This window comes from Ochotona curzoniae, unplaced genomic scaffold (assembly GCF_017591425.1).
Source record: "Ochotona curzoniae isolate NIBS_2020 unplaced genomic scaffold, NIBS_Ocur_1.0 scaffold_4506, whole genome shotgun sequence".
NCBI classification, from domain to species: domain Eukaryota; kingdom Metazoa; phylum Chordata; class Mammalia; order Lagomorpha; family Ochotonidae; genus Ochotona; species Ochotona curzoniae.
In genome coordinates this window covers 16656960-16674961 of record NW_024467119.1, presented here as the reverse complement: position 1 = coordinate 16674961, position 18002 = coordinate 16656960, and the positions used below count along the sequence as shown (strand labels likewise).

The 18002-nt window shown below is 45.9% G+C and overlaps 1 protein-coding gene across 1 annotated transcript in view; it reads right to left on the bottom strand.

Moving 5' to 3' along the window:
- Window positions 1-14759, bottom strand: part of SLC4A4 (solute carrier family 4 member 4) — a 331827-nt gene extending 317068 nt beyond the window's left edge. Inside the window, exon 1 of the mRNA XM_040966902.1 lies at window positions 14695-14759. The gene's annotated coding sequence lies outside the window, so the exon portion shown is untranslated. The remainder of the gene's footprint in view (window positions 1-14694) is intronic.
- Window positions 14760-18002: the final 3243 nt, after the last annotated feature.

Below are 18002 nucleotides of genomic sequence, written 5' to 3'. Positions count from 1 at the left end.
ACCTGTAGACACACACCTACACAAGCAGTAAAAGCTTCATTCCCCTCTACGTCTAACTTCAATTTTTGTGATCAGGAATTGCTGCATGTGCATCTTTCTGATGAAAATTAAAAACAAAAATCATTGTTGTTTTGTGTACAACAGAGAGTACACAAAAGCATTTATGACTAATGTATTTTCAGATATTTTCCTCTTGCAAACAATTAACAAGAGCATTAGCTTTCAAACTCATACTTGCTATTCCTTTTCCTTATAATGTGGCTCTCCTAACATGCTAACACCTAAACAGCACTTACCGTGCACTACGCACTTTTTAAACATTCAGTATACATTCACTCACCTAAACTCTGAAGGTGACAGGAGGTAGATGTGGGTGAAGACATGAGCCCACAGGGTCACCTAGGCTCCAGGACGCCAGGCATTCTGATGCTGCACTAAGCTCCCAGAACCTCCTCTTCAAAACTACAGTATCTTCCTAGTTGGTGGGAATGCTGACTGATGACGTCCAGCCCAGTGCTGCTCCAGAAGACAAACAAGTGACCCAAGGTAACTTCTCTACCCAAGTCCGAACACTCCGTTTGCCTTCACAAGCCCTCGTCCTCCGACCATCACCACCAAGTTCTCCCAGGCTCGGCCAGTTGTGCTCCTCAACCATCCTGCCATGGCTTTCTGTGGTGCCTCTTCATTGATAGCCAACCCTACTTGAGAATGTCACATTCCTGCCAGTGATGCATTCACTTCTCCATTCCTCTGCTTAGCTTTTACATTATAAAGAGGATATCTTAGCTGTGTCTGAATAAATGAAGGCACAATAATAAGGGAACACTTAGTGAAGCATTTATAGCTCCACATGTCCCCAGCCCTGAAATGTCTAAATTATATAATGAAGACCAAAAACAAAAGGGAAAATTATATCCAATATGTTGTTAAGACAGGAGATAAGTGCATGTAATTCATTTTGCAATGATGTACATCCAATGATTATTTTAAGACAATTCCAGTTTGGAGGGTTTAATTAGGTAAGCTTCAGCAACCAGAAAATTCAGCTGAAGTGAATACTTCCTCCCCTGAGGACATTAGACAAACAAACCACTTTTGCCATGTAAGGAGACTAGGTCACAACTGCACAGAATCAAACCAGTATATCCCCTTATTTTTTAATAGCTTTATTTATTTGAAGACAGAGTTAGAGAGGAAAAAAGAAAGAATCTTCCATCTACCAATTCACTTCTCATATTGTCACAATGGCCAGAGCTGGGTCCATCCAAAGCCAGAAGCCAAGAGCTTCTTCTAGAACTCCCACGTGGGTATGGGTCCAGATGCCTAAAGACTTGGGCCATCTTCTGCTTTCTCAGAATCATTAGCAGGGAACAGTATCTGAAGTGGAACAGCAGGGAGGATGTGAGCTGATGGCCATGTGGGATGCAGGTATGGCAGGCAGCAGCTTAACCTGTTTTGCCGGAGCACCAGCCCTGATTTCCCCTGCTTGATTCTGCAGCCTCTGCTTAGCACCTGCTACCTAGCTTTTCCTTACATTATCCCACCCCTAACCCCTACATCAGCAGGGATCCCTTAAATCACCTTAGAAGTGAGTCTCTCACCTTCCCTACAGAACTTGGATGTTATGCTGCCAGCTTTGGACAAAAGCAGTGACCTTCTGGAAGCAAGGACCATGTGCTTTAACCTGTTTGTTTGTTTGTTTGTTTGTTCTGCTGCTCTGGTTTTTGTATAAAGCCTGCAGTGTTGTCCAAGCCCATGTGATGGAGTCTCTGCTCCACAGAAGCAGAGAGCTGTAGGCCAGACAGGAGTTAACAGCACTGGCACTCCCAGGTTCTCAGGTTTGTGAACACAGGATCTACATCTAAGAAGGCTATACAACCCAATGACCTGCTAACTTGCACAAAATCAAACTTTTATGTGAGAAAACGAACTATTTCAGAGTAGTGAGATTATCCCAGATGAGCCCAGAACCAAAGAGCACCGGTTCCAGTTCAGAAATCATATCCAATCTCACTCAATAAGCAGCAAGGTGTGGACTTCATTCATAGAAGTTTTACAAGGTCTCAGGGCTCATTTTACAACCTCAAGGGTAACAATGCAGGTACACTAGTGGCTTCCGGTCAAAGTCAAGAGCTGAGATAAGACTTGGGGGACTGGAGGAGGGGGGAGAAGGTGGGGGTGGTAGGAACTTAAAATGTACAGGAAATGCCATGTGGGGTCCAACCCACAGCCCTCCAGGGAAACATTCAGGGCCCTCTGACAGTAATATTAAACAACAGGAAAGGATAACCCAAAACGAGAAGTGATTTAAACCCAGTCCTGTGAAAAGGCAGTAACCCTAATTTCTGGGTGAAGAGAGAAAAATCACCCAAAAGATCAGGTCATTTTACTAAAATGTCCAACTGCTTTTGTAAACAGCATGACTACTTACTCCACTTCAAGTTCTTTCCTCACCTCCTCCTGCTGAATGAAGAAGCCAATTTCTGCTGCTTGTGGTGCAAAGGCTGTTCACATAAACACACCAACTTTTTAATATATAATAAGCCTACTTTTCCCCAATATGAGTGGAGCGCCCAGTTGCGGTTTTCTTGGGTTTGGAGGAAATGTTACCGATCTTGTAGACTTTGGTGAGGTCACTTTGCAAAGAATTAGACTTGTTCATTAGAATGCTTACTGTTTAAGACCAGCCACATTCAGCTTTCTTTCTGCTCTCTTAAGGAAATTCCTTAGTTCAGTAATACACAATGTGTTGCTCTAAATCATTCCCAATCGTATCTGTCTTGAGTCGCAAGAGCAAGCCTGTGAGCAGACATTTCAGGTAAGACTGCATAGGGTTCAGAAAAATGGGTGAATACAGACACACAACATTCACAAACACCCCCCCACACACACAAAGAGATAACAGCAGAACTCAAACTGGTGTTCAAATGTAATGTTTATCAATATACTAAAGCATAGTGAAGCATGTTGCTATTCACTGGAAATATTCACATACTCAGGCACCTCAAAGCACTTATGAGAAAATGGAATTGAAAAGTAAGCTTACATTGATAAAAAAAAAAAATTGAGATCCATGTATAGTGTTTTCATACCGTGAATTTTACATGAATTTCTCTAAGACCCATTCTACATGTGGCTGGCACATGGCATAAAGTGGGGCTTCTGCCTACAACACGAGCAGCCATTATGGGTCCCAGTTTAAATCCTGGCTGCTTTACTTCCCATTCAGCATCCTGCTTATTGCAGGAAGAAGATGAGGATGATTCAGCTCCTTGGGCCAACCCACGGGAGACCAAGAAGAAGCTGTCAGCTCATGGCGCCAGATGTGCTCAGTTCCAGCCACTGTGGCCATTTGGGGAACCAGTGGATGGGCAACAGCCATTTCTTTCTTTCTTTTTCTCTCTCTCTCTTTCTCTCTCTGCCACTCCTCTCTGTAACTCTTTCAAAACAAAATAAAATAAATCTTAAAAAAAAATACCCACCCTACAATAAATCAAATGTCTACACCAAAATATCTCAGTACATTACATATTCACATACACAAAACGAGAAGTTTCATGAAAATATGCATTCTCTTTCAATTCCATTTTTCTATGAGTATCTTGAAGTACTCATATACTGCATGACAAACACTGCACCTAAAACCAGGAAATACATAGCACAACCATATTCTCTTATTTTTACAATATTATCACGGTGCCAAATACCTGTAACCATAAAGGAATTCTACTCTTTCCCAACTGTATTTGCATTAGATCATCCAAATATTTTATGGGAACAACATCTGGATATAAAATTCAGTTCAATGTTATCAATATGATAAATATAAAAGTTATATGGGTGCAAGTTTGATGATGTAGTAGTTAAGTACCACTTGAAATAGCCACAGCCCATGCTGAAGTGCCTGGCTCATATCTTGGCTCCTCCACTTCTGACTTCTGACTAAGCTTCCTGCTAATGCATATCTTGGGATGCAACAGATGATTCAAGTATCCTGCCACACACACAGAAGACTGAGTTAAAATTCTGGGTTCCAGTCATCATCCTGGCCCAGCCCTGGCTGTTACAGGCATTTAGGGAGTAAAGTAACAAATGGAACAGCAGTATCTCTCTCTCTCTCTCTCTCTCTCTCTCTGTAGGTGGGTGGGTGTCGCGCCCACGTTTCTTATCGTCCGGCGATAAGAGGCAGACGCGAGTGAAGTCTTCTGCGGTAATCTTTATTGCTTGCACAAAGATGAGGAGGGAAAAGGCTCAGATCCCGGCAGGCTGTCTGCTCTTATGTGCTGACTGGCCCCGCCTCCGCCGATGATAGGTCGGCGTCATGATTACGCAGGGTCCTGGGCGACTGGATTCGTCAGTCCCAGTGTTCATGCGCCGGCCACGCCTCAGCTCACTGGGCATGTGCTAGGCGCCTGCGCAGTACCACGAAAGCTACGTCACCAGGAACCAAGGTGTGGCTTTTCCGGCCGGCGCCATTTTGGGTACGGCATGTAGCCAGTACATACAGATGCGGCTGGCAACAGGTGGGTGTGTGTCTCTCCCTCTTCCCCCACCCTTGCTCTCACTGTATGTTTCAAGTAAACAAAACTTTAAAACTTACTGGAATGAGATAAACAGAAAGTTCTTGAGATGTCAATAAATGAATGAATGACTCTTCCTCTCTGCTTACCACAGGAACGGCTTTTCCAACACCAGGTATGTCTAGTTCGTATTTGTATGCTCAGTGATTGTACATAGATAGTCAGTGACTGACAAATACATACCATTAGTTACTAATAAATAAATGCACATCCTTTTGCAAAGCAGGCAAAAAAAAACATGATTCTTTATAAAACTTTTAAACAAATGTTTTGTTAGAGGAAAGTTTTTTAGATGAAAGCTGAGTGAAGGGTATGAAAAACTATCTTTTTTTGTGACTTCTTATACACTAAGAACTATTTCCAAAAACAATTAAGTGTTAATAATTAGCTTTTAATCTCAAATAGTAAGTACAACTGTGTCCAACTCAGGGAATAGAACAGTCATACCAGAATAGGTTAAGTGATTTTCCCAAGGAGCTGTAATAAACCACAAAGCCTAATGACAAAGTTTCATCCCAAGAGCTACTAGACTCTAAGCTGAATTACAGTAGCTTCACAAGAAATATTTGAAAGGCCTAACATCAATGATGTCAGTCCTTGTGCTGGTGGGAGATCTTCAGACAAAATGTAGTATAGACAAAGCTGAGGGAGTCTGCCCAGATTTTAAAATGTCCACATACCATGCCATCAAGTATGTACTGTCTACTTTGCAATCTGTTGACCCATGAGGTCTGCAAAGAGAGATGACAAAGAGTGAAGAGGCCCGTGGTGGATGAGGGCAACATAGCACGTGTGAAACAACTAATGCAGTGCAATGCAGACAAGAGCAAGATCAATTGGAGTGCAGGATCCACTGCCTAATGTTTGGCAGCAAAACTACATGAGGGCTTGAATCATATTTTCTTCTGCTGTTTTTGGATGGGTGTTTTTGTTTCATTTCTTAATGCATTTTTTTCAAGGGAAAATAGCTGATCTCATTTATCTAAATCTTTTGGGACATTTCCTACCTGCCTTCTCTCTTTTCCCTGGCAAAGAAGCTCAACTTGTCAAAGTGCAAACGTGTGAGCAGTGTTTCTGTGTAACCCGCTAATGCTCAGCGGTTTTCCCAAGGCAATTGTGATCAGTACCCTAGCAAACTGCCTACCAGGAGGCCCCCAGAGCTGCCAACATCAAGAGCGCTCATCTTGCATTCCTCCGGACATGGTCTCCAGTGGGCAAGGAAATAAAGGAATTCGCGAAGCAGCTCAAGTGCAATGCCTCACCACAGCTGTGGCCACGCGAAACTTGAAGGGAGAGCTTTGGGAATGCAGCCATCATTGCCCAAGGTCATGTGAAGCTCCAGCCTAACTTAGAGTCTCTCTAAATCTTGACCCAGAGCAAACAGGCCTCCTCAAATAAGACTTTGAAGACCTCAGTCATGATGGTTCTAGGGAAGAGGTACAAAACTTCAACTGCGACACAGGCAGCAGGAATAGTCCATTTGGGCCAACGTGAGTCTAGCTGCCATGATCCTATGCTTTGATTAGCTATCCTCCCCTAAATCCAAAGCATCATCCCAGGTGCCAGGGAGACCAAGTACGCAAAAGCCTTGCTTCCAACATTTAATACAGCGGGAACCAGATACGCCAGGATGCATTCGTCCTACAGCATCCCAGTTTAACTTCGTAAAGAAAACAGTCACCCAAGAGGTAAGTACACGTTTGAAAAACAAAAGCACAGGTTTAAGAAGGCTTGTCATCATTATCCTCTGTATTTATTCCATTTTTCTACAGCATTCTGTCTGTAACAAAACAAGGCTGTCTGCTACGCAAGATGATTCCATTTTCCACAAAGTCACTCTGAATCAGGCACATCTGGGTCAAACTCAGCGAGTGATGTGAGTACTCCCTCAAAGATGAATGTTCTTATGGAATGAGCATCGACGTGTGCTATAATGAAGTACTGACTGTGAGCACCAATAAACAGTCAAGCTTAAATGACAGCAAGCCCACCAAGTGTAAACTCTTAGGGGAAGGGAAGCTCAAACACAAGAAGAAAAGGGAAGATTATCTGCCTTTGGGTTTTCAAATCTAATTTGACTCCCACATAAGGATTCAAACTCATTTTGCTGCAAGTCTAATTTTTCAAAGGGTAATACCTACATCATTGTTTAAAGGAGAATCATGCAATTTTCTAAAACATAAAAAATCATACATTTTAACTATTAAACTAAAAATAAAAATAACACATCACTAGACTATTTTTTAGATAAGGAAAAAATTACAGCAAGATTAAGAGCTCAGAGCCAGATCTTTCAAAGAGTGAAGAATTGTGGTTTGACATACACATAGTAAAGTGTGTGCAGCAAGTTTACTTGGATATCATAATCAACATTTCTGAGAAATGTCTTTTCCGCACTAAGCTGAAGAGGCTCTGTTTAAGCTCCAGTTTTTATTATTAACAATTCATTTTTGCATGAAATATGGTTTCCAAGGTACACTAGAGAAAGCGCTACAATATTTTAAATCTGGAAATTTGTTGGCCAGCATTCTAATAATAGAAGCTGAAGATATCCAGCATGGAAGACTTTGGGGGATGGCTCACAGAGTGAGGATCGCTATAAGCAATTTCAAGGGTTTTCCAAGTCCCGAGTGCATGGCTCGGGCGATGAGTTTAATACAAACTATACTGAGAAATGGGTTATCTCCAGCTGCTGCCATCAGACTCAGTTTTTCAACCCTATTTTTGACAAACGCTGTTTCCAACTTACTTGCACAGGGGGAAAAATTGTAAAACACAGAGCCGCTCAAAGAAACAGATTAAGAAGGATGCTTAAACATGTTGCTGCTTCATTCAGCCAACAAACATTTCCTAATATGCCAGGAACTGTTCTCCATGCTGGCGTAACCCAACTCAAGCATAAGGAATGTTGTACAATATAACAATAAGGGGAACTAATATCTACACAGGACCATTTCCAGTTCTGAACAAAGTTTCACAAAGCTCACCTAATCTCCTCTGTAAATTGGGCTTTACAAGCATTTTAATAACAAAAATACATATAGATAAGTGAGTTTCTGAATTCCCAAAACCAGGTTTTGATGTATTCACAAACCTTTATCGCTTTAATTAAGGCACCCTTTTAGGTGGCAAAAATCTTAGAATTGGTACTGTTTACACCGCTATTCAAAATAAGTCCTCAGATCCAACAGGCAGTAAGAGATCTGGGTTTTCAATTCTTATCATCCAAATGCAAATTTCCATTGGTCACTGGTTGACACAATGCCACAAACCACTTTCCAATTTTTTGTAATTCTTATTTATTTATTTGCATTTTATATGAAAGGAAAAGAGACAGGGAAGACTCTCCTGTATAACCAGTCTTCCTATTTTACCTTTAGTGCACATGTTTTTGTTTGTTTACCTGAAAGGCAAGAAAAAAACAGAAACTTTCCATCCACTGGTTCATCTCCCAGATGTCTGCAACTGCCGGGATTCAGCCAGATAGCAGTCAACTGCCAGGAACTCCCTTTTGGACTCCCGCTTGGGTAACAAGGGCCAAAAGTGCCTCCTGGCAGGAAGCTGGATCAAGAAGCAGAGCCAAGACTCCAAGCCAGTCACTCCAATATGGGATATGTGACACAAAATGGTATCTTACCCACTGCACCAGGTGCCATCCCCGGATGCTTTTACATTAAGCACCAATGACAGGTTCTGCAGTTTTGAGTGTTGTGTTAGTCAGTTTGGAGGGAGATGGGGTTTCATCATTTTCCAAGAACAGAGTTCCAAAGATCCACACAGTGGTGCTCATTAATGCAAAATGTTTTCTAATCCCTTTACCCACTTACATTATTTACTAGATGGAAGCACTAATGTATGAGTTTGCTGGATTGTATAAGTTTTGTAAACAAATAAATTAACTCCTCAGGTATGGAAATATCTCCTCTTACTTGGAAAATATCATATTAGACAAAAACTTAATGAATGAAAGCACTTCACAGAAGACAATAGTCAATGAACATATGGAGGAGTACAAAAAGCACTCTGAAAAATGTGCAAATTAAAACCATGATGGGATACAACATCAGAATGGCTAAGTCACTGAAGACCGTGTAATACCAGCTGTTTGAATGGATGCTGAGTAGACGAAACTCGCCTGCAACACTAGTAGTAGTTGCAAATTAGCAGCAAATTTTAAGGAATGCACAATCTACTAAAACTGAACTAACAACTCGACACACAACCCAATCCTCAAACACTTAGGAAAACACACATATGAGAAAGTTCCCTAGACAGGCTATTCACAATGGCCTAAAAATGGATACAACCCAAATGTTCATCAAGAATGAAATGGACATGGGCCAGAATTACAGCTCGGCAGGTTAAGCCAATGTTTGCAACACAAGCATTACACACAGAACAACTGGATTTCCAGCTGTTGTTCCACTTCTCATCTAGCTTCCTGCTAATAAGCCTGGCACGGCAGAGAAAGACACCTCAAGTACTTGGGTCCCTACCACCCATATGGGAGACCCCAGTGGAGTTTTTGGCTTCTTGCTTCAGCCTGACCAGCCCTAATCATTAAAGTCATCTGAAGAATAAACCAGCAGGTAAAATTGTTCACTCACACTGTCTCTCTCTTTACACACACATACACATACATACACACACATTTGTCCCTCTATCTTTCAAATAAATAGATCTTTTAAAAAAATGGAAAGAAGGGGCCTGGCATGATGGCTCAGTGTCTAAATCCTCACCTTGCAAGTATCAGGATCCATTATATAGGCACTGGTTCATGCCTGGACACTTAGTATTGCACCCAATTCCCTGCTTGTGGCCTGGGAAAGCAGTAGAGAATGGCCCAAAGCCTTGTGCCCCTGCACCCAAAAGAAGTTCCAGGCTCCTGGCTTCAGATCAGCTCAGCTTCGGCCACAGGTTCACTTGGGCAATGAACCAGCAGACAAGAGATCTTTCTGGCTGTCTCTCCTTCTCTCTGTGTATCTGATCTGCCTTTCTAACAAAAATAAACAAACCTTTTTTAAAAAATGAGAAGAAGATACTATTGCGTTCTCATAAAAAGAGAACACTCCAAAATAATAAAAATAAACAAACTTGTGTGTTGCTCCCAACAAGAATGAATCTCATAAACTCACAAATCCAAAGCTGAACAAAAGAAATCACCTCCAAGAACACATTCCATGTGATTCACTGGCAGAAAGTTCAGGTCTAGGTCACAGCAACCAGTAGTCCCAGAAGTCAAGAGCAGGTACTTTGGGGCAGGTCCTAACTTGCACGGGAGAGGAGGCTTCCTCTGGATGCTAGGACCTGATGCTGAGTACATGGATGTGTTCATTTAGGTAAGGTACTGAGTTGTTTATCAATTATTAAGGCATGCGATTTCTGAACACATGATGAAATGGGAAGGAGGGTGGGCAGTAAAGAGGAGAAGCAAAGAGAGAGGGAGGGAGACGGAGGCATGTGGTGATGCCTCAGAATCAACACCAAAGTTGTCCCTAACCAGAGTGCTTCAAGTCCTGACGTCTGTGTGCGGTGGCGTGTGCCTCCTCCTTTACCTCTAAGCTGTCCTCCATGTGTCTAGCAATATTACACTTGCATCTGCATACTTGTAATTTATTCCTTGCCATAGGATTCAAAATTTTAACTTCCATTACATTAAAGCTACATGTGTATTAAATATAAATAAGACTCTTCTCTTAGTGAGATGAATCCTCTTTACTTACCTTTTTAAACCTCTATTTTGCCTTCTCAGAAGCATTTCTAATTTTGTGTTTTACTATTAATTTTTAAGCCTCTCCAAAAGTACACTAGAAGCTTTTGATTTATTCATTTAAAAGACAGAGTTACGGAGAAAGGAGAGACAGAGAGGTCTTCCATCTGTTTGTTCACTCCCCAAATGGCCATGATGACCAGGGATGGGCCCCATCAGGGCCTAAAACTCCATTCAGGTCCCCCGGCTCTCGTCTGGGTGGCAGAGACCCAAACACCTGGGTTGTCCTCCACTGTTTTTCCTAGGAGTATCAACAGGGAGCTGGACCAGAAGTGGAGCAGCTGGGACTCACACCAGTACTCAGAAGAAATGCTGGCATCACAGGCAGTCACTTAACCTGCTGTGTCACAATACCAGCTCCGATACTAGAAATTTGGTCAAAATTCCTTAAGGTTTTGAACATGAAAATGCAAATTAAACTGCGAATATCCTTCTTCTTCACAATTATCCACCAAATAATTGTGAAAAAAAATCCAAAAATATCAACTGATTGTTTACACGGGTTCTTCACAAAGTCCATGGAAAATGCATGAATTTAAAGCTTTTGTGCCAAAACGAACCTAATTTTTTTTTTGAGTTTTACTTTTCTATGGGCCTTGTGTGATCCCTTTCCATTTTTCTTGGTGTCCTCGTCACCCATAACTTCAACCAGTGCTCACTCTGCACACAAAACAAAAGCCGGCACTCAAGACTGAAGCTGAAATTGACACACTCCAACTGAAACACGTCCACTGGTGAAATCACTGCCTGGCCTTCTGGAACCTGAAACAAATGGAGGTAGTGGACACTGGCCGTGAGTGGAATTACCAGCTTCGAGCAGCATACACTTCCCTCCTGCTGCAACTAAAGCAGCATGCCTCAACCAAACTCCTCCATAAACATGCAACACCAGTCAAAGGACACCACGGTCAGTCCTACCTTGACCACTAACTGTCCAGCAAGGTTAGGAAGAGCAGACAAGTAGTTTACTTCATCCTTTCCTCATCTTGTCAACGAGCAGAATGACCCCTTATCCCTACTGGGTGTTCAAGGAAGAACAAGCTGATGCTCACTACAAATGCAATTTCCTCATGGCAACTTCTCCCACCGTGTTTCTTTGCATGCAATTCAAAGGCGAGAGAGATGCTATCGTTAAGGAAAGTAATTATAAATATCATGAAGAAGATTGAAAGAAAATGCTTTTTCCTCTCTTGCTACAGCAGGTAGATAAAGCAGCCTCATTTGTTTCAGCTCTCTGCATCCTGAGGGTGAGCATCTGAAATGCACTGCACTGCTGAGAGCAGAGAAATGCCATCAAATCAATGACACAAACTCATGGCAGCAGTAGTAAATAAGGCTTCAGAGAAGACAAGTCAGCCACCTCCACAAACGGCTGGTGTGTGTGTGTGTGACTAAATGTACACATTAGGCAGAAGAGCGGAGTAAAAGGCAATCCATCTTCACTGCTGGGAAAATCTCTCCAGCCATGCACCACGGAGGATTAAAAAAGCCCATCCCCAGTTGATTTTCCGCTTTTGACACAGATAGGTAAAGCATTTAAATATCAGGAGAAAAGCAAAACATAGCAGCATGACTTCTTCCCAAGCTTACACGAAGCACTGGTTTTCCTTCCCTACTAAATTCCCTGCATTATGTAAAGGCAGTGAGACCTAGTCGTGTAAAGTCTTCCTGACTTTCTGCACGCTCCATGTCTGCCTGAAAATACACTCATATCATCAACCACAGGCTGCCCTCAGCAGCAGCCACTGGCACATGGGTGCCGCTCCTAACGCGTGTGTCAGCAGCAGCAGCCACTGGCGCATGGGTGCCGCACCTAATGCTTGTGTTGTCCCATCGAAGCACACACCCTGATTCTTTCCATCTAGCAGTCAAGGAAAAACTATGTAGAAACTTGAATCGTTATTAGATTTCCCTGTTCTCAGGCTGTTCTTTCCATTTCCAATCTTATTATCCATCAACTCCAGTCTCGGATTTCATTCATTTTCTTTTAAATTAACACAGAGAAACACCAAGAAGCCAGCAGAGGATGCACCTCACCACACTTCAGCAGCAGTGAACTCTCTGAGACAAGTCTCCCCTCCCTCCAGCAGTCCTCGTGGACGACAGCGCCCTCAGAGGCAACTAGGCAAAGCAGATGCTCTGCACAATGCAACCTCCTTCCTAACTGCTGAGTTTTCCTTTCAAATCAACTGAAGATGCAGCTACGGCCAGACTATCTCTCTTGATATCAGACTGAGGGCCTCGGAATGAACTTGCCAGAGCTCAATGAAAGAAAAAAAAAATAACAATTACCACTGGGGTGGACTGGATGCTATCCCAAGGGTTACTTGGTCTCTAACACAATTTCCTTCCAAATACAATTGCCTGTGTTCTGTTCACACGCTATTTTGGTAAACGCAAGCTGTCTTCTAATAATTTTTAGAGCTGAAATCATAACACTAACATCCAAACACCCAAAGTGCTTTCATACTGCCAACATGAACTAAGAGATCCACCCGTCCAAAGTGAGAACACATCCTGGTGATCTGATTGGCTGAGGCCACTCGCGTAGGTGTCTGAGTCCCCAGAAGTGACACCAAGACAGCAGATGACATGAAAAATTCATTTGGGAAAACACGAAGTACAAGATGTTGCGGATTTCTTCATTTTTCTGCTTTGTCAAACAGGAGTAGAACTCTGAAAACGTCCTACCTTTTCCCTCCTGGACCCATTACTGGAAACGCGAATGCCCTACACCCCAACGGTACCCACTGTGCCTCCCCGCAGATTCCAGCATTTCTGTGCCATTCTACTCGGACACCTTGGGATACAGCTAAAATAATTCATTTGTATGGTCTCATACAGGGAAATAACCCTCTTACTACTTCCAACTTTAAAATGAAAGTAAAAGTTTGTGCTCACTCAGAAAGCCTATAGAAAAATACACTTCTCCTGAATGAAGTTATACCAGTAACCTCATTCTAAGTACTCTAATGGCCATGAAAATGATTTCAGTGCTAATGGAAGAGACACAGGAGGAGAGTTCTTAACAGTTCCAGGAGACACGATGTTGCTGCTAAGAAGCTACAGAAAACAGTTCTAACTGTCCTGAAGGGTGTATTCAGATCAGAGGGAAATCCATAAACCCTAACCAGCAAGGTGCACTGTAAGTCCTGTAAGATTCCCAGTGACAAACACAAAGTGAAAAAAAAAAAAGGCCAGGGAGGACAACACAGCGTCTCCCAGGAAAGGAGCTGCCCTAGGCTTTGCCACAGTGCCAGTGTAGTGCAGCCCACTGCTGACTCTGAAGTGGGTTGGGAGGAGAAGCCGACGGGTGGCCAGGCTGAAGGTGCAGGCTGCCGGAAGCTCACCCTGCAAGGACAGGGCCTTGGGAATGCATGCAGAGTGGGAGACACACCGTTCTCCCAGGAATGTTTGCAAAGGAGCGCAACAAAAATGGGGCTGCTACCTCCGCTGCCTTTCATGTCAAGTTCAGGGGCTGTTTCCTTTTGTTCTTTGAGAACTTTCCTTTGTGGCACTGGCTGCATTAGGCTCCTGTGGTTCCCCTCTGCTGCCGTCCTTTGGGGACTGTGATGAGCACACTGGCAAAGGTTGAGCAAAACGCACTTAAGAAAGCAGCAGCCACCTCCCATTGCCAAGACGCACATGCTGCCCAGTACTTGAGGCACAACTCCGTTGTCCCTGGCCAAGTTAACCTCTGCGTCCCCTTCCCAGGTCCACTGCAAATCAGAGCAAGTGAGTAAGAGTGAGTGAGTGAGTGTCTTCCACTTGCAAAGCAGCTGCCTGACTCAACCCCACATTCATCATGCCAGGGGAAGATGTGAGGGCTTTGTCCCAGAGCGGCCAGCGCAATGGGGGCTGCGGCCTCAAGGCAGCCCCAAAGACCCCGGACTCCCGCTCCTAGGACAGTTGGGTGGAGATCTGTGCCCCTCAGACAGGTGCCAGGCACACTGCGACCCCTGCTCCCGCCCTTAAGGCTGCAAAGAACACACGTGCCACCAAGAGGGAGCCCGCCCGGCCCTCCTCGTCCGTCCGTCCGCTAGCTCCACAGTGGTGCCCACAGGGAGCTTGGCCGGCAGGGCAGGCACAGGACCATCCAGCCTCCGCCTGGGAACACTGAGGCCAAAAAAAAAAGTACTTTCCGCCGCGGCAGCAGCCTCCCAACCACCCAGCCCTGGGGATGCCCGGCCCGTGACTGACCTCTCTTCCCTCCTGGAGCGCGCCGAAGCCGCCCGCGCGCCCTCCGGGACCGGCCCCGGGGGCCCCCCGCGTTCACCGCCACCCGGCCACGGGGCCGCGGATACGGCCGACCCTCCCCAGCCGCCTCCCCGGCCGGCCGCTCACCTCCTGGGGTCCGGCTTCCGTCGCTCCTCCAGCTTGGCGGCTGAGTGTGGGGCTGCAGCGGCCGCTGCCGCCGCCGCCTTTGCTGCCACCCTGGCCGCGGCCGCCGTCACCCGAGCGCTGCCCGGCGCGCCGCCGCCGGGGTTGGAGGCTGGGGGAGCCCGCGGGAGTCGAGGAGGCGCGGGCCTGGGGCGCGGCGGGGCCCCGAGCCTCAGGAAGTTGTGAGCCACGCAACCGAGCCGGGCGCGAGCCACCCGCGCCCACAAGTAGTCACAACTTTGGCGCCCCGGGGGTGGCTGCTGCGCGCTCGCTCCGGGTCAGGGAGCAGCGGGGGTGGGAGGGTCCCTCGGAGCAGGCACCCCGCTGAAGCCTGAAGGGCCTGGGAGGAAAGGGGAGAAGGCGACGCGGGGCTTGGGGAGGCAGGGGCGGGCGGCGCGGGCAGATGTCTACACGGCCGGCGTGGTGCGCGGCGAGCGGCTGTGCTGGAAGCACCGGCGGCGGCCCGTCTACTCGGACTCCCGGAGCTCCCGCAGATTTATGGGGACCTCCGGCGCGACCGCCCGCAACCTACGCCCCTCGCTGGCGAGCCGGGACACGTGGGGCACGGGCAAGGCGGCCGCGCGGCGGAGGCTGTGCGGCGAGCGAGCGCCGCGATCCATATTTAAAGCGGCGAGTGGCCTCGGCCGGCCCCCTGCCCTGCCCTCGCCCGCCTTGCGCGGCCGCCCGGCCGGCCCCCGCCGCCGCTCCGGGCCCCGCCGCTCGGCGTCAGCCGCCGCCGGGGCTTGGGCTGCGCACAGGGGAGGGGCCTGGGCAGCCCGCCTCCGCCGGGGGCTCTGGCTCGGGAGTGCTGCGCGCCCGGCCGGAGCTGGCCGGAGACCCGGCTGGGCTTGGGGCACCCCGCTGGCGCCCCGGGGTTCCCTGGGGCGCTCGTCTCTCACGCCCTGAGCGGGCTGGCAGGTCCAGCTTTATTGTCCTGGTCACAAGTGTTCCCTGTTTTCAGTGCAGCCCTCAAGTTGCGAGTGTTTTCTCCAGCGTTTCATTGTGGACGCTGCTTTGTAAAACTTGAGGTGCCCAGATGGAAAGAGTGCTGACCACACACAGGGCGAAGTCATCAGACGTCCCCAGCAAAGGCAAACCTGTCCTCAGTTTATGTCAGTGATGGCTTCTGACTTCTTGGGGACTTAACGAAACACCCCTAAGCCATCCAAAAGGGTCTCTTGAGTTTGCAAGGAAATTGGTTGTATTTACTTTCTTCCTGAGTCTAATTAAGGAGGGTTAAGTACCTTTGCCAAGTAAACAGTATATCAATGAGCCAGCACCATCATGATCAGTTAAGTAAACCATTAAGGCAAGAATAGGCAGTCAGCCCACACACGCTCTGATGTTCTCGTCCTGTTGACGGTGCCGCTTTGTGGAATTGAGCGTGGGTAATTATGCCTTTCCTCCTGCATACTGTCATGCTACGTGCAGGAAGAGTCCCTGGCCGAAATGTATCCGCCACAGTAACCACCAAAGCACAGAAGGCCCAGGAGACGCGCACACTCACTGCCCTTGCAGCCAAGCCCGCCTTCAGTACAAAGCTCCAGCTCACAAGAACTGCAGGTGAAGTGGGCGCGGACGGCAACCATCCGTGGACAGAGGCTTTGCTTTTCAGAATGTCAGACTGAAGGGGATCCAGGAGTGTTGCAAAGTACATACACTGTGTCTAAGGACTGAACGTTGAAGCTCCCCGGTGACTGTTTGGAAGGTGCTTGGAAAGGCCCCAAGCTGCCCGTGTCTGAGATTCCAAATGTCATGCGTCTTGCTGTTGTCACACCTGGTTCATGCATATGTCGGCACATTCTGTCTCCTGCAGTGACATGCGGGACTCAGACGTCAGGACACACCAGAAATATAGCTAGAAAGGTTTGCCTGAGCATCTCTAGTCTGTCTGCAGGTTTGAGATGAACACTGACATGCACTCACTGAACACAGTTAGAATGGATTGCAACCCCAGAGGAAGCTCACAGACCAAAGAAGTCACTTTTGCATTAAAAAAAAAAAAACTTAGTCACTGCTGTTCAGCAGTTTTTCACACTGTGGATTGTGTATTTCAACATAGCTGGCAATTTCTCATTATAAGCGGGAGCCAGCCATGAATAGTCAGCTTTGGGGAGTGCTTGAGAAAGGAAAAGTTCAAGAAACACATTTTCCAGGCATTCTGCTGCAAATACGTCAACATGTCCCTCCAGGAGCCAAGTAGGTAATGCTGGGAAGCATTTTGCTACCAAGAGCAATGAAATTTTACCTTGCAAGGGGTACAAAGTTAGTTGGCGGAAAGAGCAGACTGCATTAGGCAAAGAAGGAGAACCTGCAAGGGTGACATTTGCTGAATGTCTTAGATTCATGAGCAAAAGACTTGCCTTTGGCAAAGCACCAGCAACCCGTTATCACTCTCATTGCTTGCTGTTTGCTGTCCCACAATTAAAAGAGCCCGGTCCACTTCCTTTGCTATTGATTATTGTCCCGTAATTGAGATGCAGATGTCTTTCCATGGAAAGGTCATTGATTAACTTGGCTTGTTAACTCTGCATGTGGTCACATTTGCTATTGGTTTTCCGGGAGAGAACAATGAATCCTGAGATTTTTTTTTTTAACCACATAGCCTGAAACGTGTGTTAAATTCCATAATTCTCATGGACTCAAAGAAAGATTTATTTGTTCTTGCTATCCTCAAGTTCACACAGTTCAGTGACAAGCATGACCAGAAAAACTGACGGGATTAGAAAAACAGTGTAGATAATATTCACTGATAAGGATCTGTTTTGTTTTTAATCAATAATTCTCTGGGATAAATGAGCTTCTAGAACACTCGCTCACTATTTAGCTTGTTTTAAAAAGGGAAAAAAAAACCACCTATTCTCAGTCTTATCCAAGGTCCTTCAGGGCACCTAAATCAGAGAAAGAAACTTTGCTTCGCTGACAAGCGCCATCTAGTGGCAGCAAGTGATGAGACCTGACTCCAACAAGACAGAACCTGAGAAGTTTTTGAATACAGAGTCCAACCACCCTGAACGCGCCCGATCTGGTCTGAATAGAGTCCAGACATTTCTGGTATCATCAAAATCCGTGTCACTCTTCAATTTGTCAGCATTGATTTATTATTTATTTATTTAACTTGAAAGGCAGAACGAGACGGACACAGCTTCCACCTGCTGATTTATTCCTCCCAAACACCCTCTGCTGAGGTTGGGCCAAAGCGAAGGGAGCCTAGAACTCAGTCTGAACCTCCAAGCAGGTACCTCCTGTCACTCAGAAAGTGCACTGGTGGA